General features: G+C 36.2%; 1 protein-coding gene and 1 pseudogene across 2 annotated transcripts in view; both read right to left on the bottom strand.

Annotated features, from left to right (window-relative positions):
* The window catches only part of KLHL1 (kelch like family member 1), a 348,324-nt gene that overhangs the window by 317,120 nt on the left and 7,454 nt on the right, over positions 1 to 23,750 (bottom strand). The window lies entirely within an intron of this gene.
* On the bottom strand, positions 6,205 to 7,772 carry LOC106800686 (luc7-like protein 3; annotated as a pseudogene).

Raw genomic sequence — 23,750 nt, 5'->3', positions numbered from 1 at the left:
GGGATCTAAACCTGCAAACCCTGAACCCCAGGCTGCTGAAGCGGAGTGTGTGAACTTAACCACTATACCGCCAGGCTGGCCCCTCATAAGCTTCTTAACAATTCCTATTCCCAGAACCCATACCGCAGTCACTGAATCAAAATCTCCCAGGGTGGGGCTTAACAATGTTTATTGTTCAAAGGCTCTCAGGTAATTCTCTTGTAAACTGAAATTTATAATCCATGGCATGCATCTATGGTAGATATGTAGTAAAGTACCAAGACACATAACTTTTTAACTCTGTTCAAAATGTGTATGTAATCTGTGCTTTTTAACTTCTTACTTCATCATGTCTAAAAAACTACTTCTCTCTGTTAACGTCCCATCTAATCAAGGATAGGGACCCTGTATTTTATTTTAGTTTCATCTGTAATGAGAACAGAGTAACATATTTTAAGACTACTTACATACCTTATCGTCGCAACATTTTCAGAAGAATAATGAATAACAATAGCAAACATTTATATAATGATTATAATAGGCTGATGCTATACTAAGAGATTTAAGACTATTAACTCTTAATATATATATAGCATGTATCTACATGCTATACAGTTAATTTAATTTATTTCACTCTTTTAGAATGTTTTTAAGATAGTTCTATACCAGATCTCCAGTGTAGATTCACAACAGGACATGATGGTGTATCCCACAGTTCTTGATTCAATCACTGGTTCAGCAGGTGAAAAAGGAATTTGTGGACAGATACGAAGATGTATGTTCTTGTGGCAGCTACTGCCACTAGCATGGCACACTGTTCATCAGTCAACATGCAGCCTGGTGTAAGAGTCTGGCAGGGTCTGAAAGGACGCACGTGGGCATGGGTCTCAGACTGCCTTTGTGTGTGTGCTGTCTGCTTGGAGCAGGAACTGAATCTGAGCAGTGAGCCAGCATGGCTTGGCTTTTATTTCAGACATCTGTCAGCACTTGGCAAGGGCTCAGAGAGTGCAGCCATTCAGTGACCACAAGACCATTTATACTTCCCAAAATGAAATCATAAATGCAGAAAAAGGTATGATAATTGGAGGAAAGAGCTTTAAAATGAAATCATTTACAATACATTTTTAAACCAAAGTCATTCTGTATCTAGAAGATAAAGCTAGGGGTTAATATTGCCTCTTTACTTTTCTGTACCTCTTCTTCTCACTAGAACATCTGCTTATATTGGTTTTATAAATATGCTGACAGAGTGATGTATTGGCCAATCACAATCATGTTACAATTTAGTTTTTTTAATGTTTAATCAGTTTAAAAGACCATTGTCTGATTTTGATATTATCTTTAGGAATGGAGCATGCTTATGTTCTTTCAATTCCATCACTCCATTTAGGGACTTCCTTTTCCAGAAATATTGCGAAGTAAAGATCATGAAAAAATAATTATTTGTGTAAAAATACTAGAAATTTTCAAAAATTTTACCAAATATCCTTCAAAATGCACTACTGAGTAAACATGAAAGTAAGGGACGTTTAGAACAACTGATTTGTCCCAGTTTGCCCAGGGATTTCCCAGATTTAAAACTGAAAGTCCCATATCCTGGGGATTATTTCAGTTCTGCATAACTGGCACAGTTGGTGCATTAATTTTCTATTGCTATATAGAGCATTACCACAAATTTAACAGCTTAAAACTATACACATGTTTATTATCTCTCAGTTTTCTTAGGTCAAAATGGAGGACTCACAAGGTAACCAAGGTGTTATCTGGACTGCTTTTTCATCTGGGGCTCAATTAGAGAAGAATCTGCTTCCAAGTATATTCTAGTGGTTGGCAGAATTCATTTTCTTGTTGCTAGAGTCTATCAGTAGATCCATGCCACGTGGATCTCTCTATATATCTCTCACAACATGCATCTCACTTTTTCTTAGCCAGCAAGGAGAGAGTCTATTTTGTATATGCCGCAGGATGTAATCATATCTATACCTATATCTATATCTGTATCTATATCTATACTTTACCTATATCTGTATGTATATCAGCATCTATATCTAGATCATCATCTCTATCCACATCATCATCTACATCTCTATCTATCTATCATCCCATTTCCTTTCAAATATAATATAACCTAATCACGGGAGTTAAGTATCATCATCTTTGCCATATTCTGTTAGTTAGAAGCAAGTTACATTCCCCATTCACACTCAAGCAAAGGGAATTAAACATGGGATGGACATGAGGGCCATGTCCTAAGTTTTCTCTGGGACAGTGCACCCTCTGATCTCCAATAATTCATGTCCCTCCTACATGCAAAATACATTTACTCCTGTCTCAAGGTTCCCAAGAGTCTCATCCTGTGATAGTGTCAGTCAAAGTCTCAAAATCCCATCATCTGAATCAGGTCCAGCTGTGGATGAGACTCCTGTGTGTAGTCCACTAAGGACAGCTACTACTGCAATATTCCTCTTCATCTGTGGCTTGTGAACGTAAAGACGAAGAATCTACCCCAAAATCTCCCTATACGTAATAGTGGGACAAGCATAGGATAACAGCTATACATTCCTGCTCAAAAAGGGAGCAAACGGAAGGTACAAAGGAGTCACTGGACCATGACAGTACATAATCCAGTTGCTGAATCCTAGCTGCCTGCTACTGTTACATGCCAGTTTGCCCTGAACTTTATGGGCAGAACTGCTTCTTGACATCTTAGCAATGCTCATTTTCTTATCCTAACTCCGGATGCTTCTCTAAAGCACTCAGGTGACAGTGGTTTGGCTATTGCTGTCATCAGTAGCTTTGTTTTTGTTGTTACTGTTTTGTCTTTGGTTGTTTTTAATATATCACTAGAAGTTCTCCGAAATAGTATTTTAAGACTAGAAAGCATATCTCAGAAAACATGAATAAGAGAAATATGAGATTCAAAGCATGTTGGTTAACTTTTTGATCAACCTGTCCAATTTGACTTTGATCTTATTGGCGAAGACATCAAATACATACGCCTAGATCAGTAAAATAGCTTGCCCTCATGGAATAAAAACATTAAGTTCCACTTTAGATTTGTACTTTATTGATTATTCATAAAATAATATATATTATATAAAAATAGCATATATAAGCCTTCATAAAATAACATATGTATGACTATATATCTTCATAATATAATATGTATGCAAATAAAATTTTCATTCTATTGATTCTTCATAAAATGATATATAATATATAACATAATATATAAGTAATAATACACACAGTAATATATAATATATATTATTTATATATTATATGTATAAAATGTAAGTGTGCAATTCTATCAATTAATACATAGTGCTAAAGTGTTCACACTTTGTCTCTAAGTTTTACAGATTTAACTCATGTTTTCCAAAACATTAATTTCTGGCTTTTTAAAAAATATTAGGCATATTCCACCAGAGACCATGTTCTTGCCTCACTGTTCTAAACGGTGGAGTAAACAGTAGCAAAGGGGTGTGAAACACAGCCCATTATATAGTCTGCTTCCTTCTTATAGTCAAGGCAGTACTCTAGGGTTTGTAGAAGGATGAGAGAGAAATAGCTCATACTTCCATGAGCTATTAATCAATAATATTACTAACAGAATGAACTGTCATGGAATCCTAACTATGTTTGTTTTTCTATGGGAAATGAATTATGATATCTAAATAATTAACTTATTGAAGGCATTCAGGAACTAATTCTATTTCTATGTTGGAGTCTTTCCTCCCCTCAGGAAATGACACTGTAATGGAATAGATATGACACATAGAACAGTAACTAACAATAAAGGCAGAATGTGATCAGAGCCAAAGTAGCGATCTGCATGGTGAATGTTCCTTCAGTTCAGACAAGGGAGTGTACCTGAGTGAGAACTGGCTTCCCAGGAGTGGTGAGATCAAGGGCTCTTTAAAGATGGGTAAGAAGACCTGGGAAGAAGACACTCCAGCAACAGTACAGCAGTATAAATACATAAATCTATAAGCCTGTCTTAAAGTTAACTCAGAAAATTATTATATTCAAGGTTTATTAAGAAAACAGAGAAGATGAAGTTAAGAGGATTATTTACGGACAAGTCATTATCCCCTGCTCTCTTCTCGTGCCCTTTGCAGCAGGTTTGAAGCATACAATTTAAAGCCGGCTACAATCCTTTTCTCACCCTGATGTAGGGTGCAGAAGCCAGGAAGATCTCTGAGCAGGTGAAAGAAAGAAGTTTTGAAATGTTCTACTCCTTAAGTCAGTCCGGCACCATGCAGAGTAATACAAAGCCATCACAGAACTGCAGTTTAAGCAACCCCAGCAGATTAGCTGGAAACAACCATGCTGGATAGATCAAAAGTCAAGGTGAAGGTGAAAATCCAAACATTTGACTGTGACCTGTGACCACCTTCTATTAAATATAGTAAGGTGTAGCTATAGACATTTAAAAGGACTCATTAGGACTAAAAAAAAAAAAAAAAAATACAGCCATTTAATATAATAACATAAACTTTTAGGGCTATAGGGTCCTTAAAAATGATGTCTTTGGAAACCCTCATTTAACAAAATAGAAAATATAGAACTGAGAGGGTAAATTTACCTTAAATTATGTAGCTTGTAAGTGATAAAGACAGGATTAGAACCCAGGTCTTTTGAGTCCATTTTCAATAGGGTCCTGTAATACTCAATACTTGCCGGAATTCATAAAGGATTCAGAATCTATAAGAGCTACTCATGTGGCTACATTCTACCTGGTCAACAAGTACAAGCAAATGCAGAAAAACCTACTTAGTACAGGAAAGTTAGATATATAGTAAGTTCAGTAGCCTTCCCAAATAGTCCATTTTCTTTATTTTTCATAGAATATACATCACTCAGATAGCCAATGCATTTCAAGAAAATATATTATCTGTTCATTCTACAATCAGCTAAATTGAGATTGGGACCCTTTTCTTAATGTTTTCTTTGTGAGCCAAAATTTAAATTGTTTTCGTTGATTGGACATATAAATTCTTCTCTGTTCTATTAAAATATAAATGAAAATTTTGTAAAGCCAAATAGTTGCACAGTTATTCGTATACCTTTGTGAATATCAGAATATCTGATTTATAATTTCATCTATAAGTATTAGGCTTTGTAATGTAATTGTGGCTCAGTTTTCTCACCTTAAAAATGAAAATAACATTACCTATCCCACAGAGGTTAGTCAAAGATCAAATAAAATGATTCAGGGAAAAGGCATAGTATAGTGTCTGGCACATGGTGAGCATTTGATAAATTATGGCTATTTTTATTAGAGAACATATGTGATTTAGCTATAATTTTGGGTAATGTCTAATTATGCTAGGGCATATGAGCAAGAACATTTACTGGTATAAATATATTCTATTTCCAATTCAAAATTTAAAAAATACAAAAATTAGAAAATGTAGGCCACGTGGTTTCTTCTACCACTAGTCAACCAAATTGAATTCAATGTAAAGTTTGTTATTATTAGTATTTTTTGGTAACAGAAAGTCAGAGCTATTTTATTTTCATTTCTTCACCAAAGTCTAGATATAGGTGGGTTCCAAAAATGGAATCCTGCTTAGTCTGATGCACATGAATACTAATGTTTAATCCTCTTTTCAAAGTTTAAGAAAGAAAACGTGCAATTAAAGACTGAGTAGGCCACATGTTTAGACAATGTTTCTTAAAAAGTTGTAAAGAGGGGCCACGCAGTGGCATAGTGGTTAAGTTCCCGTGCTCTGCTTCAGCGGCCTGGGGTTCACGGGTTTGGATTCTGGGCACGGACCTACACACCACTCCTCAAGCCATGCTGTGGCGGTGTCCCACATACAAAATAGAGGAAGACTGGCACCGACGTTAGCTCAGGGTCAATCTGCCTCAAGCAAAAAGAGGAAGATTGACATCAGATCTTAGCTCAGGGCCAACCAAAAAATAGAAAAAAAATAAAAATAAAAATAAAAAGTTGTAAAGAAAAAAAATATGATACACGACCTAAGTTTCCAGTGGCATGTATGCTATTAGCACATGTTTTGAAATCTGATAGGTCACATCAGTTCAGAATTAATTTTTAACTAAACAAAAACTAACTGAGCTTTGTATTTTTTCTATGCCACCACAGTGTTCTTCTCCTCATTTTCATGTTGCCCTTCACTTTATGCCATTTTCAATATTCTTCCAAAAATCTTCAAATAGTAGTCCTGTTTGATCTGAGGTCTTACCACATAAGTTTTAACTGGACTGAGTGTTACCTTCAGATTTAATGTCTTCACTGATCTTACTGACCTCAGTCTTGGGATCACTTTCCTTCACTTCACTATATCTTCATTCTGAGTTCTTGATTACTGTACTACTTCATAGTACTTTCTTTCCTTTTTCTAGTCATCAGATCCCCTCTTTTCTTTCTCAGACTTTCAATCTTGTTTTCTGTCCTGGCTTTTGTTTTTGTGCTAATATGATTTTCCATCTTGGCTTTTTGATTTTCTCTGATCCTGACTACAGGACCTGTGTTTTCTTTTTAGATCTATAACGGCTTCTGCTTCTTGCTTTATCTGCTTAACCTTCGTTCTCCACTTCATGGTGTTTTGAACAAGATTCACTGCGTTCTTGTTCAGAAGTTCAGTTCAAGTGCCTACTTAGTGAAAGACTTATCTTTCTCCTTTGTCTATCACAAACACTATCTTTTTCTTTTTCTTCTTTTCCTATCTCTTTCTTTGCTTTCTCTCACCCATTCTTTTTGTCTTTCTCTTAGTTCTTGCTTTTCCTTTTTCAAACACTCATTATGATTAGATTCTTCAATTCTTTTTCTTTCACTTAAAAAAAAATTCTTCTATAGTAGCTTTAATTTTGGTATAGTCCATGGATTGTTTTCTTGTCAAATGGTCATCTACCGAGATTGGGCATCTCCTACCATCAAAAAGGCTCCACCTACTTCATAAACTTCCATTTGTTTTTCTTGGGCAGCAAAATTTTCAATTGTCAAGGTTGTGAATGTAAGCAATTCTCTCTCTTCTTTTAACTTTTCAGCTAGTGTCACCATTCACTGGGCTTCCTCTGTCTCTGCCTTCTCTTCAGATTCCTCAGTCTGCTGCAGGAGTACATTAATTTTAGGTGTTAGAACTTGAACTTTGTTTTTTTCATTTTTGCTCATTAGACCAGCTACCTCAGAAGACTGCTGGTTTTTGAGAAAAGGCCAAGCAAACACAGCCTTCTCTAATTCTATGAGATACTTCTACAAGTAAGTTCTGTACGTATTGCAAAAAAATCTTTCATAGTCGACATTCTTAAAATGAAGACTCTTCTCATACTGGTTTTGTAGATTTTGACCATAAATTTTTTTCAAGTTGGCTAATAAATCACTTATCTGGAACTATTCATTTTTTCTAGGGAAGAAAATTTCTTTTTGGGCAAAAAAAAACTTTTCTTTTTGGGCAGAAGCTGTATCCTTCTGTGCCTCCAAATCCTGAGCTTGGCTAGGTTTCTGCAGATGAAACACTTCGTTCTGTTTCGTGTCTCCTTCTGCAGGCTTTTGGGATACAGGTTTCTCTCCTCCGTTGAGTTTGCTGCCACTCCTCCATCCACTTGCTATCTTTCAAAAATTTATTGACACCTCTAATGTTTTCTCTTCTTCCGTTCACAGCAAGATCATAATGAGTATTTGGGAACAACTCCACAGGTCCAAAACTACAGAGAAAATCTTTACACGTGCTCTGGTGGTCCCGCCGCACACTGCTGTGTTGCTCTTCCACGGCCGGGTTTCCATCCCAGCCCATTAAATCATCCAACAAGAGCATGGCCGAAATCACGGTGCTTTCTGTAGGCGGCTGCTCCCAGCAGTCTTGCCGGCTGACAAAGAAAACGTGGGTGACACAACCACCAACCTTTCAGCCCTGTCTCAGGTCAAAAAGCCTCCTTCACTGAGGCACCAGTAAGGCACAATGGCCACCATGCTGCCTTCCCAGCATGCCAGGCATATGGGACTCACCCAGACCTGAGTCTGCAATTCCTTTTTATTGTTTATGTTAACACGGTTTTACAGCTTTTCCTTGGTTTTATCCTATGTAGTTTTCAACAGTTGCTTTTGTAAATTGGGCGTGCAGGATTAATACAATTTTATCTACTAGTCCATCTATTGTCATGAATTCGCTATTATATGGAAAACCTTGTAGCTATATCTGCTAGGCTTCAATATTGTTCTTTGATTAGGTCCAAACATCCCTACTCCTAAAGTTTCGGGAATATTTAAAATATCTGTACACGAGAATATTTTATAAATACCAATTTTCTTTAATTAAAAAGTGTTTCTTATTTTTTATATAACAGCTTCAAGATATAAATCACATGCTATACAATTCACCTATTTAAATTGTACAAATCAATGTTTTTCTTTATATTCACAGTTGTTCAAATGTAACGACTTTCAATTTTTGAACATTTTTGTTGCTCCAAAATGAAACCCTGTACCCATTAGCAGTCACCCTCATTCTCCACAAGCCCCCAATCTAGGCAGCCACTAATCTGTTCCTTATTTTTAAATACTTGGAACTATTGATAATATTCCCTTCCTTGAAAATTCTTTAACTTTGAAGGGTATCGCACCATAGGTATTTTCACCTATTACCTCTGTGAGCACACTCCTCTTTTTCGTTCACCCTTATTTTCTTTGTTAATCTTTCTTTCCTCTCTCTAGTTAACAGATGTATGGCTGACATGTCTGACACCTGTGCTCCTGCTCATACTTCTAAGAAAGAGAGAATCAGCACCCTCAATTCTCTTTAGTTTTCCTACTAACTGCATTGGCTGTCTCAAACTACAGAAGTTGTTACTCAAGTATAGGGCTTAATCACCTCAAATCTATCTATAGTCATTCAAGGTGTTTTTAAAATTGATTCTTTGACTTTAGTTCTATTTACAAAAAAAACATGAATTGATTTCCTCAGTTGGATTTCCTCACCTGAACTAGATGATTTGAGACCCTGCCCTCTCCATTGTGCACTGTAACTACTGTTTCCAAAGCACATTTTTGTGGCTCAATTGTCATATGTAGATAGTGTCTATACTATTGAACAGAGAAACCATAGAATAGTTTCATCATCACAGAAGTTCTATACTGTAGAGTATTTATGAGACTTTATATCCAAAATATATTAGTAAATTTTAAGTGTAATTTCAAAATAATTAGATATGATTTTATTTTTTAGTGTCATTAAATAAAAATAATCTCCTTTTATGACATTTATAAATATTTCTCCTTATAGAAACTTCTCAAGAAAGTTACACCAAGTTGCATGTGCCTCTTTTTCACAAGAAAGCTACATAGTGGAATAAAATGAAAATAAACTATGTGACATTTCTTTTAAAGAATTCTGTCTTTGTCTAGAATTGAATACCTTGGATGAGTTGAAAATAAGATTGGAGAAAGAGAGATAGACAGACAGACAGAGAGTGAGAAGGGAAGGAGAGACGAAGGGAGGGAAAGAGATAGAAAGAGAAAGAGGAAATTTGGGAAGCCCTCATTGTGGTGGAGTAAATTCTATCATGCTCAGAGGGGCTCGTCCACATGAGTGCACACCTCCTCTGCCATAACACCTCCAAAGACCAGGTGAAGTGGACTGGTTCTGAAGTCCTAGGTCATTTAGATAACCAAAGACTCTTACCTTTAGATAGTTAAGGGAATGGGGCATAAAATCTAGGTATTCCTAAGCACTATAGTTATATATAAAAAAAAAAGCAACAGCAATCTTATTTTTCCAATCTTTTTCTCTTGATGTTCTGAAATATCTGCCTCATTGTAAGAAAAATATATTCAGAAAAATGTTTTGACACAGAAAGTGAGTGTGAGGAGGTGTTACATAATTTGGTAGATTGTAAAGCAATTTTTTATTTCCAATTTAAGTTTGTATTTGACATCAGTCTGCTTTTGACAAAATATTTTATGACTTTGTTTTCTTGTGGTATTTTGAATCAATGATATCATATGCAAAGAGCCTTGCCACAAATGGATGGATCATCCTTGGGGGATCAAAGAGTGGAGTATGAAGGCTGTTATAAAAGCCATGTAGCATGTAGAACTACAGTTCATACTGTGAACTGACATATATATTTTATCAAGATCATATGTATAGAAAGTTAATTAATATGCTTGAATAATTAACTAAACAAAAAGAAATTCCCTGATGACATTATTTGAAGATAGCATTCGTATCTGTTTATGGAATTTCATATTTTACTAAAACATGCTAAAAGGCTATGTTTAATTTTTCCAATCACAAGAATTAATTTTATTTTAAATTACCAGTTGTTTTTTTTCACATGGGAAAATTGGATTCTTTAAACAAGATATTATGTGGAGATGAGCCTTCTTATAGGAGGTCATCATAGAGCATCTAGCAACTTGTCTAAGATTTATGTAAAACAAATATAATGTGATCCTCTAAAATTTTATGGTGTAAGAATATATTGACTCGATCGTTGCTGACTGGATTGAATTTGGGAAAATGGGCCTGCTTGGAAAAAAGGCAGATGTTCACCTGGTGAAGTTATTAGACTCATGTGGACTAAAACAGAAAATTCCCATTTTTATATATCAGAAAGCTTTTGGGTAGATTGTGTTTAGAAAGCTTTAGAATTAAGCTGTGAGATACCACACAGCAGTTCTCCAACAGAAGCAGGAGAAGCCATTTTACTCTAAGTGTACTTTGACTTAATTGGGAGAAAACTAGAGAACTGGCATTTTTACATGGCAACTTGAGTGGCTTCCTTAGCTGGTCAACTGAGTTTAAGACATCCTTTTGATTCCCATCACTCCTTCCTCTGCCTTCTCATAACTGCTAGCCTTTTTTTCTACCTGCCTATCTGGTTTTCCTCTCATACCACTCCAAATAAACAAAGTAAACAATTATCCCTGTCTTTCAATTGACTTAAATGCTGACCTAGCCAAGAAAATTAATGACAAGAGAAGTAGGAAAGGAGTTAAGTTGAGTAAATCTCAATGGCCATGCCTTCTACCCAGTCCCCGCTGCTACTAAAAGTAACCTCTTCTTTATGTCTAGGCCTAGACATCTTGCTTTTCAAGCTGTTGTTTCCATGACTCTGATATAGCATTAATATATGCAACCAACAAGTGATTAAAAGCCTACTTACTGCTCCAAATAATAAGTATTGCTTCAGTCCTTGGTCTACTCAGCATCATCAATGGTATCAGTTATAGGCACTAAGTGAAATTTGGGAAAGTCCTGGGACTTGGGGACTCTTTATGATAGAGTTTATTGTAACAATTTCAGAATAAAATGCTGTACAGTAAGTGGCAGAGTTCTCAAGAGAAAAGTTAAAGATAGGTAAGACCAAAGAAAGAAAAGGACTTGTTCTTACATTCTCAGGATTATCAAGAACTGACTACATAATTGTGGGACTCGGGGTAAAATGAAAGTGCAGACCCCCTCGTTCAACATTATTAGGTGTTTTAAGAGGGAGACAGCAGAGCATTAAGCCAAATGTGTGACCCTTTTAAGCACGGGACCCTGTGAGACTGGACAGATTGTATGCTCATGAGGTTGGCTCTATCAGGAATATTTTAAAGGTTTGGTTTTTTTTTTTGAGACATCTTACCAATTTATAACTTTGTTTTATATCGTGCCCCTTTCTCTCTCTTCTTTTTGCTGCCAGCAGTAATATCCCTGCAAAATACAATACCATTTTGAGATTGTTTCAAGACAGGCTTGAAGGAGAGAAATCACAACATGGCTTGCTACCTCTTATTCTAAGTTAAGGATGGAGGAAATCTTCTAATCAAAAGACAGTAGCAAGATAAAGGGGAGAAAGACCACCAGTTGAAGGCTCCTAGGAAGAAGGGGAAGAGTATGACGCAGCTTCCACAGGTCACAGCAGACTCCAACGGGGATTTGGAGCTAGATGAGATCCTCTTCCTAATGCTGTGTAAAATGAGTCCCTGATTTCAATGCCATGCATATTATTGGGGGGGGTGGGGAATGCTCTTCTGTAATCCCCAAGTTGGAACTTTAAAGGCATTTCCAATGAGGTGATTCAGTTCTAGTGTAATTAGCATACATTATGGGACTTTTGAGAACTTTTTGCCAGTGTCCTTAGGAGAAAACTCAATATGACTTTTTGGAACAACTCCATTTTGCAAAGTGGCCAGGGTTTCTACTTAACAAGGAAAATCTTCCAAATGTAAGAGTCCTGAAAAGCATTTGCTGTAGCAAGAATAGACTTCAAAACAACAACAGAAGCAAAACCTCAAAGCAGAGGAAAAGTTCTTTGTTCTGTGTACTATTCTATAATTTGACTTCATATTCCAGGTAGGAGAGGGATGTGTTTAGCAGTAGATTTATCAGTACAGAGTCCCTTCTGAAGGAAGTGGAATAAAAGGGAGAATCGGTTGCCACATTATCTAATCTGAGGATAACACTTAATTCGAATTGTTAAAGCAATAACTAGCTAAATGAGAATATTCTAGTTGTAATTACCAGCTTCAGGGCAAGATGATATTCTGAAAGATATAGCCAGGTTAGACTTGCAAACTTGTTGCTTCTATAAAGATGCAGAAGAGTTGTCCTCATATTGTATTTCAAAAACTTAGAGAAACATTCAGAGAATTTGTTTAAAGAAGGCCTAGTGTTTGTTTGCTTTATTTTCCTTTTTTTTTTTTTAAATAATAGCTGATGGATGATTGTGGAGAACACTGTCAGGTTATTATATAATATTGGTTGCAAGGTTGTATGCTTTACTAATGAAGTTCTATATAAAAATTCTCTGGAAAATTACAAATGACAATATTAAAGCCTAGATAAAGCTCCGTCTAATGGGAAACAAGGATGTGCTGCAAGCATTTTCAACCTAGTTTCATTAACTTTGGTGTTATGGACCATACTACTAACATTGCTAGCTCAACTGTTATGGTATAATGTGCTAAGTCTCCAAGTGCTTTCAGATACTCTGCCATGAGTCCCTCAATAAATATGCATGTGAGACAGTTAAAGCAGACTTGGAAACTTCATGTAATTCAGAAAGACACAGACTTCAGAGTAGCAGGCCAATTTGACTTTTTCTCCTAATAATCTAGACTCCATAAATTTGGCTTGCATGATTTAAATGTGTGGTCTTTTTAAAATAGAAAATTTCATTTGTAATATAGGTAGTACTCTTTAACATTGTACTTACATATTACATTTAAATATAATATTAAGTAGTTGAAATTACAGTATTTTATGAGGTAGACAATTCTCTTTCAATTTTTTTGAAAAAATTTAAGTAAATTTTGATAATACAGGTTTTCCCTGCTATCCAGAAGTTCGCTTTATGCCACTTCACTTCTATGAAGGAACTGCATCTGTACCTGTTGTTGTTAACAGAAAGAAATGTGCAGAGGATTTTCACTTTCACCAGAAAAGATTAAAAGTGAAAATAGTGTTCAGCATTTGTTTTGCAGTGAGCCATTGTAGGGGCTAAGCAGTCAAGCATGCTGCTGTACTTCAGCCTTCCTTATCAGCCACGTCAGCCACAGCAGATGACAAGCCTCAACCTTTGATATCAAGGCAGACAGACAGAGAAGACAGTGTAGACGTTAGTGACCTGCCTGCCCTGATGGAGTCAGATGACGATGAGATGTTAATAGATGACCCTCTTCCTCTCTCTCCTACGCCCCAGTCTCCTGTACCTCCCACCGCTCCAACCACTGACGACTCAGCCTAACACACCATCATCACCACCACCACGTCTCAGCCTTCCAGTGTGCTCCATGTCTTCCCCATTCTGGTAAGTAATGCTACACTGTACATACATTATTTCTACTTTATATAGGCTGTGTATTTATCATACTTTTCCTGCTTTTATTACATGTTAGTGTTATTTTAGGTTTTACTTGTCACTTGGTATGATTTGTTAGGTTATTTTTTGGGTCTGGAACACTCAAAAATTTTTCCCACATAAATTAATGGTAATTGCTTCTTCTCTTTATGCCGTTTCAGCTTATGAAGTTTCCATAGGAACACTCTACTTTTGGATAGTGGGGCAAACATGTATTTGAAAGGTTGGGGAGAGTGACGTCATCAAGATGGCACCATAGGTAGTTCCTGACTTCATTCCCCTTCACAAGAAGACCAGCTAGCAACTATCCATTGACAAGACACCATTGTGAAAATCCCAGAACCCAGGAGTGAGGCTGAAGTCCCCTCCTGGACCAGAAAGACCGAGAAGGACTTCATTATAGGGTAAGAGGAGCAGTTTCACTTTGACTGCATCACATTCCCACCAGGCTGGCACAGCGCCTCACCAATTGGGCCCCCCGTTCCTGTGGTTTCTCCAGTAGGAAAAGTGAGCCCAAGGTGGACATCTAGGTCTCACCTCGAAGGATCACAAGGGGAAATCCGTGGGACTCAACTGCTGGGGATCAGATAGAGACCGAGAAGGGGGCAGGGATTACAGCAGCCAGTGCTTAGATCTTGGCAAACCCAGTTCCTGCTTATAGCAGTGCCCAAGCAGAGATCCCAGCCAGTGGCTCTGCCCATCTGCAGAGTTGAGCCTGTGGCCTCATCTGGTCAGGGAGCTCAGTTGGCAGTTCTGCCTCCTTTGAGTCCCCAGCCAACAGGCTGTACTGGCCATAAAGCCCATTCTATGGCCCCACCAGGCAGGGAAGCAAGTTTGAAGCTCCATCTAACTGCTAAGTGTAGGAGAGCAAATTTGCAGCCCAACCCGACTGCTGAGCATGGCCCCCAGTCTCACCTCACCAGGAAGCCTGGGCAGAGAGTCCAGCAAGCTTGGAGCCCATCCTACAGACCTGCTCAGGTGGGGAACCAAGCCAGCAGCCCTTCCCAACTGTTGAGCATAGCCCCTGGCACTGCATAGCCAGGGAGTCTGAACAGTGACCCTGAGCAGCCTGGGAATCCAGCCTATAGTACCACCCAGCTCACAAGCACACCCAGCAGCAGAGCCCAGCCTATGGCCCTGCCTGATTGTAGAACACAGACTGAGGCCTTTCTAAGGAAGGTAGCCCAACTAGTAGCCCAGCTAAATCACAGAACATAGACTTCAGCCCCATCCAACCAGGAGCCCAGACAGTGATCCTGCCAGACCACGGAGCACAGTCTGCAGCCCTACCCAACTAGAGAGTATAGCTGGAGGCCCTGCCCAACCAGAGTGCCCAGACAGTGACCTTGTACAATGGTAGAGCATAGCCAAGGACCTACCCAATCCTGAAGCCCAGCCTCTGCCCTGACCAATTTTGGGGCATAGCCAGTGGCGCCATCTGGTTGGGTGGCATAGCTTGAGGCCCCACCTCATCAGGAGCAATTTGTGGAGGCCAGCCTGCAGCCCTGTCTAATTGCAGAGTCTAACCAGTGGCATTGCCCTGCCAGGGTACACAGCCTGTGACCCCACTTGTCCAGAGGTGATTGCAGAGCCCAGCTAATGGTCCCAGCTGACTGCAGAGCATGGTCAGCAGCCCAATCTGACCAGGCAGCCCACCCAGCAGCCCCACTTGAATACAGAACCCAACTAGCAGTCCAACCCAATCATGGAGCTCAGCCGGTGACATCACTCCGCTCCAACCTCACAGCATGGGCAGTGGCAACCCCTCTAGTACCCTAAGCTGAGCAGAGTGGTGAAGGTCTTTCCCTGCCAAAGTGAACCTGTAAAGTCTGGAAGAGGAGAGCGCTTACTCAAATGCAGATGCCAACACAAGGATAGGAGGATCCCAAAGAATCAGATAAACATGACACTACCAAAAGAAATTCATAAAGTTCCAATAACTGGCCTTAAAGAAGTGGAAATCTACGAACTGTCTGACAAAGAATTCAGAATAATCCTTTTAAAGGAGTTCAGTACGACAGAACACATAGATAGACAACAAAATGAAATTAGGAAGACAATGCATGAGCAAAATGAGAAGTTCAACAAAGATATGGAAACCATCAAAAATGCAAAGACGCGGGAGCACTCCCAAACTCATTTTACGAGGTGAGCATTACTGTGATAGTGTAGTAAAAATTGAATATAAAGAGTAAGAAAAAAATTATTTCATAGTGAATTTGTTAGCATCTTAGGATATTTTGATGTCCTTATTTATCTGCTGTATTATATCGTTGTAACTGCTTAATCATCTCCCCTCATATTTTGTTCAAGGGACCATGTAGCTTCAATGTGAATAAATGACCAATAGATGGCAATATTGCTCCTTTTTGAACATCTCCATAGGCATTTACCTAATTTTGACTCCAATTATATGCATTATTCTTAAAGTCAATATTTAAAAATTAACTTTTTTGCAAACTTTTCTTAGTTTATTACCTTTAAAAATATAATAGCAATAAAGTTAAAAGTAACAATCAAGAATACAGAAAATAATCTTGTAATCTTTAGGTAACAAATGTAAAAAATGTGGCGCTTGACTTAACATACTATTCTCTCTGATTTTACAAAGGCATTTACCCTTGTAGACATGTATGTGGATATTTTTGTTTTTAATTTTTACTATGATGTGATCATATCTCACGCATTATTTTACAAATTGCTTGATGCATTGAACACTGTTATCCAAGACATTCTACATTTATTCATTCTTTTCCTATCTCCATATATTTTACATAATATATTTTATATGATATATTTCACATGATGGATTTGAAATGATTTCTTGTCATTCTTCTACTGATGAGCAAGCAGAGGTATTCCTTGCTCCTAGTGCTTTTATTTCTGAAGGACATATTCTCAAAATGTGTATTCCTGAATTAAAAAGCTTTTGTAGGGGCCGGCCTGGTGGTGTAGCAGTTAAGTTCATGTGCTCTGCTTCAGCGGCCAGGGGTTTGTGGGTTTGGATCCCGGGAGTGGACCCACACACCGCTCATCAAGCCATGCTGTGGTGGCATCCCACGTACAAAATATAGAGGAAGATTGGCACAAGATGTTAGCTCAGGGACAATCTTCCTCAGGCAAAAAGAGGAAGATTGGCAATGGATGTTCGCTCAGGGCTGATCTTCCTCACCAAAAAAAAAAAAAGGCTTTCATATTTTTTGCATACCAACAGATATTGTCCCTTTGCTTCCCTTCTCCCCCCAAACTACAGCAAATTATATTCCCACCACCAATGAAATATTACTGATTATTTCTAACACTGGTATAACTTTATACATTTAAGTCATTTACCTGATAAATAGTGACTTGAGTATCATGACATAATTTCTATTTTAGATATATTTGCTATTTGAGAAAGATTAACCATTTCCACCATAAATGCTACAAATACTTGTTTCAAGTCACTCACTTATATTTTGACAAAAGACTAGATCATTCAGACATTTTTATTTTTTCATGTTCAAATTTGTCAACATTTTTCTTCTAAATTTTTGCCTAGTAATTCAATAAAGAATAGTTTTATTCAAGTGATTATTTAATGTGGCATGTTTTGAGCCAAAGGTCTCATTTTGTTTTCTTCCATATGGGAACCCAATTATACCAATACCATTTATTCAATAAAGCAGGTTTCCTTTTTATTTTTTAATGCTCCCTTTGTCACATATTGTTTCCATACGTGCTTTCATCTATTCTGAACTTTTTATTTTGTATCAGAATCTATTGATCTAATCATTGTCTATATAATGCTATTTCATTGCATCAACTTTGTAGAAAATTATAATATATGATAAGGCAAGGCACTATTTTCATTATTGGATAGTCTCAGAAATTTATTCTACCATAACTTCTTTAAAATGATTTTGTCCATTCTCTAGCAATTTCAGTGCTCACTAGATTGGCTTTCACTTTACATTCTCAACAAGAAATATATTTTAATTCTGTAATCAGGTTATTAGTTTAGATCTTTTAATATGACTATATTTTTCTCATTATAAAATTATAAAGCATTCTTATTATTCTTAGATATTTTATGGTTTTCATTATGTTTTTTGTTTATATTGTCATATTGTGGGTAAGATATTTTGTTCCATTTCTAAGTGTCCAGGTATGCGTAGGGAGATCTAACAATGAAATGGTATCCTGACACCTCACTAAATTTTCTTCTTCATTCTAAGATAATTTTCAGCATTATTTCACATTATCAATATACTATAATTATCAAATAATGCTTAATATTTATTTCAATATTTAATTATTTAATTTAATTTTTATTTTATTAGCTAAATACAGCTATAACAGGCACCATGTTACTTTTCCTTTTTTAATGGAAACAGTTTAATACATTACCAATATGTGTTTGTGTGTGTGTGTATATTATGCTTTTTTAAACATATAAGTAATCTTTATCTCTTTTGTAGTTTCCTTCAATTCTTCTTTTCCTTTTTTTTTTTTTTTTTTGTGAGGAAGATCAGACCTTAACATCCATTGCCAATCTTCCTCGTTTTGCTGAGGAAGCTTAGCCCTGAGCTGACATCTGTGCCCATCTCCCTCTATGTTGTACATGGGATGCTGCCACAGCATGGCTTGATGAGCGGTGCGTATGTCCGTGCCCAGGATCCAAACCTGCAAACCCTGAGCCATTGAAGCTGAGCATGCAAACTTAACTGCTACACCACTAGGCCAGCCCCCTTTCCTTTTTTTGTTTTGCTTCCTTTCATAAATGTTGGTTGAATTTAAATGTCTTTTATTTGGTATATATTGATGTGATTTTGACTTTGTTGTGTTTATTTGCCAAATATGAATTTTGGATATAGATATCCTCATGTTGAGACATAGCATGTCTTTAATAAATTATTGTTCAACAGGAGCTGTTATTTTAATATACTATAGATAACTTCTTAATGTATCAAGTAGAATTTGTATAAATATATGTATACATTTACAAAATTTGTTTAGTGACTTTATTTTTGTGAAATCAGAATTTGTTATTTATAAAGAAATTAGAGAACTTCTCAGCATTTTTATGACTATAAATCATTATAATATTATAGGTATTATCCCTTTCTTAAAGGCTATGTAGACATATACTGTAAAACAAACTGGGCCCGGAGGCTTTATGTATACGTATCTAAAGATTTCAACTGCCTTGTGTACCCACTTGGTAATACATACTTCTTTTATTAGCAGAAATACATTTAGAAATTTATTGGCATATTTTTTAATCTAACATTCTCTCTTGGGTATTTTTTCTTTATTTGTAGTTATATAGCTTTTCTTATTTCTAAAGTACATTTTCTTTTTCTCTTTTTGATCATTCAGGCTTGCCAGCAGTTTATATATTAATATTTTTAAATGATCAGGTTATTAGGTATATATTTTTATGTCATTTTTTAAAATATTTTTATTAGTTTCATCTTCATCACCCTTATTTTGGAATTTCTTCCCCAATGTTTTTAGTCTAAAAAATAATTCACTTATTTTTTGGTCTTTTTTCCTAAAAAATTCAAGCAGTTAATGCTTTATTTTTTCCTAATTTTAGCCCTAAAACTATGTCATTTCAATTTACAATGCTCTTTTTAAGTACATTTTAAATAATCATAGTTTTCATGTTCTTCAATATAGTCATTATCCAAAATAACACATCTATTTGTTTATGTTTACAGTAAAAGGAATTCAATTTTTAGACCCTTTAAATTGTTGATGTTCAGTTTTGTTGGATTGTGATCATAGAATATCACTTGTCATATCTCTATTATTTTTACTTCAATAAAGCTTTCTATTTGACTCAATACATGACTGAGTCAAATTTTTACCTTAAAATGTTTTATATATTATATAACTTAGCATGCCAAAGTTAGGATGACCTATCTTTAGCTTTCAGGGCAAACTTTTCTTCGATATAAAAGGACTTCTTATTCTTAATGTTTTTGTTTTATATAACTCATTTGTTTGGTTATATTTGCATGATATTAATTTATGTGATAAATATAGATATAGATATATCCCCATGTATATTTTACTTATGACACACTTTGAAGTCTTGCCACTTGATATGGAAAAAATGCTGTTGTTTTTTCATAACTCATATGTTTGGTTGTCTTTCTCTCTTTTATTGATTGCTTTATTTTCTCAACTTACTATGAATATTGGATATGGGTGAAGAATCCACTTTCTTGCAGTGATCCAAGGTTTTCTTCTACTCTACAATTATCCCTCTTTAACAAGCATATATTCATATAAATGACCAATATATATTATATAGCAAGTGCTATAAAATGGTCTATTGAAATATTAAAATTACAGAGTTGGCAACTGAATAAAATTTAAAGCAATACTAGTGAAATATTGTATTGATCTGGAATCACACCATAACCTTTGAGCCCAGAATTGTCAACTATAAATATCTTTGAGATGATGTTTTAAGGGTTTCAGATTCTTCTTATTGGATGTTCAAGATTTTAATGCATTTCCCTCAATTGAACACTAAATATCAATGAAATAAAGCCCTGATATTTTGAAAGTCGCCATAGTTGTAATTGTAAGTAATCGTGCATTTGTTTTCAGTTGTTACAATTTCAAGTGCAGCATCCTTCCTTCCCAATTTTTAACTGCCAGTTTCTCTGTCTCACTAAAGACAAGTCCAAAATAATTGTCAATTTACTTTTATATGTTCAATTAAATGTATCTGCACATCAGAATAAAATATAATATTTTTTAAAAGGAAAGTTATTTTTAACCTCATAGAGTTAAGATAATTGTAGTCAATAAGAAGTGATAAAAAGGATGCTTCCTGAGATTGTGGTAATCACTGATTTTTCAGAAGAGAATGTATTATTTTGACATCCTTCTGCATCGGTTGATGGTATTGCATCAGCTCACTTTGGTATACCTCTCCTTGGCTAACTCCTGGACCAATGTAATTCTCCAACCTAGTATAAAATTGGGTAAAGCTGAGTGAAATATAAAGCTACTCATTTATTCTTTTCTTTCTAAAGAGTTAATGTAGGAATCATTTTTATTCATGTATTGAACTCAGCATAGAAAATTATAGGCAAGTGTGTGAATATTAAAAAACTATTTTGAAGTAGAGCTAACAACACATACTTACTTTTAAGTTCCCTGAGGTCCAAGCTTTTGATATTACTTTCTTGGTTCCAATAACCTTCCTTTCAAGTGAAATAATGTGTTGGATATTTCAGAAGCATTATACTCTTTTGAGGAGTTATTTACCACCTCAAATTAATAAATTAGAGAAGCATATTTTAGTAAGTATTTTGTGAGCTATATATACATTTTTTTTTGTTAGTGCTGTCAAATCAATTCTGAGTCCTAGTGACCCTGTGGAGAGCAGAAGTGAACCCTGCCTGGTCTTTTTGCACCATCTTCTCACCTTCCAGTGCTATTATCAGACAACGCTCTGCTGCTATTCATAGGGTTTCCATGGCCATGTATTTTGGAAGTGGGTGGCTGAAACCTGTCCACCATGGGTGACCCTGCTGGTATTTGAAATACCAGTGGCATAGCTTTCAGCATCACAGCAACATGCAGTTTCCACAGTATGAAAACTGGCAGACGGGTGATCTGGTTCCCTGACCAGGAAACAAACCCAGGTCGAGCAAAATCTTAAGCATGAGACCACTCGGGCTATAGCCATTTATAATTTTTATCTGGTGAAAACCACTGAAGATGTAGTTACTAAAGCTGGAAGTGATTTTCCATTTCTTGGCTTTTCAAGATGCATTTTACTCATATTGTTATGTAAAAGAGGTCCCTTTACAGATTGTGTCAACATTTTACGTTCTGTAGTCACAATCCTATTCAAGACCAGCTTCATGTATGAAGACCTGTGTAGTGACCCAGGATCCTATCTTCAGACGGGCTCTTGCTCTACTGCGTCTGTCTTTAAATTCCTAGTAATTTTTAACAATTAATAATTACTTATTAATAATTTATAATTTTCATTTTGCATGGGGCCCCACAGATGACACAGCCAGTCCTGAGCCTGTTCATAATGACAGTGCCCAACCTCACCCTCTTACCCATGAAAAAAAATCTCTCAAATGCTTGGTGAGACTATACTGGTCATAACCAACCTCTCTGAGAGCATCTGAAGAATAGACCCAAATCTATCAATCTTTCACCATTGGCCCACATGGAACTACAGTTGGCTCTCTGTATCTGCGAGTTCTGCATCCACGGATTCAACCAACCACAGTTCGAAAGGCCTACAATGGTCGCATCTGAACCATTAGATGCAACTACTGAACATGTACAGACTTTTTTTTTCCTTGTTATTATTCCCCAAACAATACAGTACAACAACTATTGACTTAGCATTTACATTGTACTAAGTATTATACGTAATCCAGAGATAATTTAAAATATACAGGAGGATGTGTATGAGGTTATATGCAAACACTACACCATTTTACATAGGGTACTTGAGCATCTGTAGATTTTGATACCAGGGGGGATCCTGGAACCAATCCCCAGCAGATACCGAATGAAGACTACATCCAATTAAGCTCACTTATGCTCCTAACCCTTACCATCCTTGACCATCTCACGAAATGCAAGCTTCACTAGTCATTCTGTTTTTTCATAATCTCATACACATAAAGCTATGTACTTTTGCCTCAGCTGATTTCCTGAGATTTTCAGTCTGAAACTTGCACTATCCCTTTCAAAAGTGCTTCACACACCACTTAGCTTCCCTTGCACCTCTCTCATTGATAGGTTATTCATATTCCTCACATCTATGGCACCTGGAGGTAATGTCTGGAAATATCTAGCACCGCTTTTGTGCACCTATGAGCCTTCCGCTCTCAGGAAACAAAGTCCTTTCTCTTCTGAAGACTCAAGTGATGATGTCCAGTGTCTTGAAAAACGTTGTTTAATATATTGTTACTTTCCTTCTTTCCTTCCTTCTTTCTTTTCCTTCCTTCCTTCCCTCCCCCACTCCCTTCCTCCCTCCTTTCTTCCTTCCTTCCTCTTTCTTTCCTTTCTTTCTTTCTTCCTTTCCTTTCCTTTCCTTTCTTTCTTTCTTTCTTTCTTTCTTTCTTTCTTTCTTTCTTTCTTTCTTTCTTTCTTTCTTTCTTTCTTTCTTTCTTTCTTTCTTTCTTTCTTTCTTTCTTTCTTTCTTTCTTTCTTTCTTTCTTTCTTTCTTTCTTTCCTTCCTTCCTTCCTTCCTTCCTTCCTTCCTTCCTTCCTTCCTTCCTTCCTTCCTTCCTTCCTTCCTTCCTTCCTTCCTTCTTTCTTTCTTTCTTTCTTTCTTTCTTTCTTTCTTTCTTTCTTTTCTTTCTCTCTCCCCCCCCTTCATTCTTTCTTTTCCTTCCTTTCTCTTGTTTCCCTTTCTTTCTGTCTTTATTTCCTTCTCTTTCTTTTCTTTCCTTCCTTCTTTCGTTCTGTGTTGTTATTTCAGGTGAGAGGGTAAGTCCAATTCCTGTTATTCTATATCAGCCGGGAAGCAGGACTTCCAATTCCTCTTTTATCCTGACTTTAATAAAATGATTAGAATATTATTTGGCCAAGGATTTTTTCATCTTAACTAAAAAGTTTCTGATTTCTAGGCAGATAATATGGGAATATTCACACTGCTAATAACAATTTATTCATCTAACCAAAACCAATGTAAACTAGAATCATAAAATATTTATAAACCAAAAATGTCATGCCTTTTAAGAAAAATTACACAAGTAAATTTTTAAAAATCATCAGTGGATCAATAAATACTAAATATGTAGATACTAATTTGTATAAACCTCTCTATTGAAATTATATACTAGTATATCAAATGTAAGGTAGCCGAAAAAAGTAGGAATCATATTTAAATTTTATTGCAAATGATAAAAATAACTCCAAATTTATTTTCAAAATAACAGAGCTCAAAGTTAAGTCTCAGAGTTAGAAAG

The sequence above is a fragment of the Ceratotherium simum genome, chromosome 10, assembly GCF_057802395.1.
Source record: "Ceratotherium simum simum isolate JZ-2026a chromosome 10, ASM5780239v1, whole genome shotgun sequence".
NCBI classification, from domain to species: Eukaryota; Metazoa; Chordata; class Mammalia; order Perissodactyla; family Rhinocerotidae; genus Ceratotherium; species Ceratotherium simum.
The sequence above is the reverse complement of the archived record's forward strand: the minus strand, read 5'-3'. Positions and strand labels throughout refer to the sequence as shown.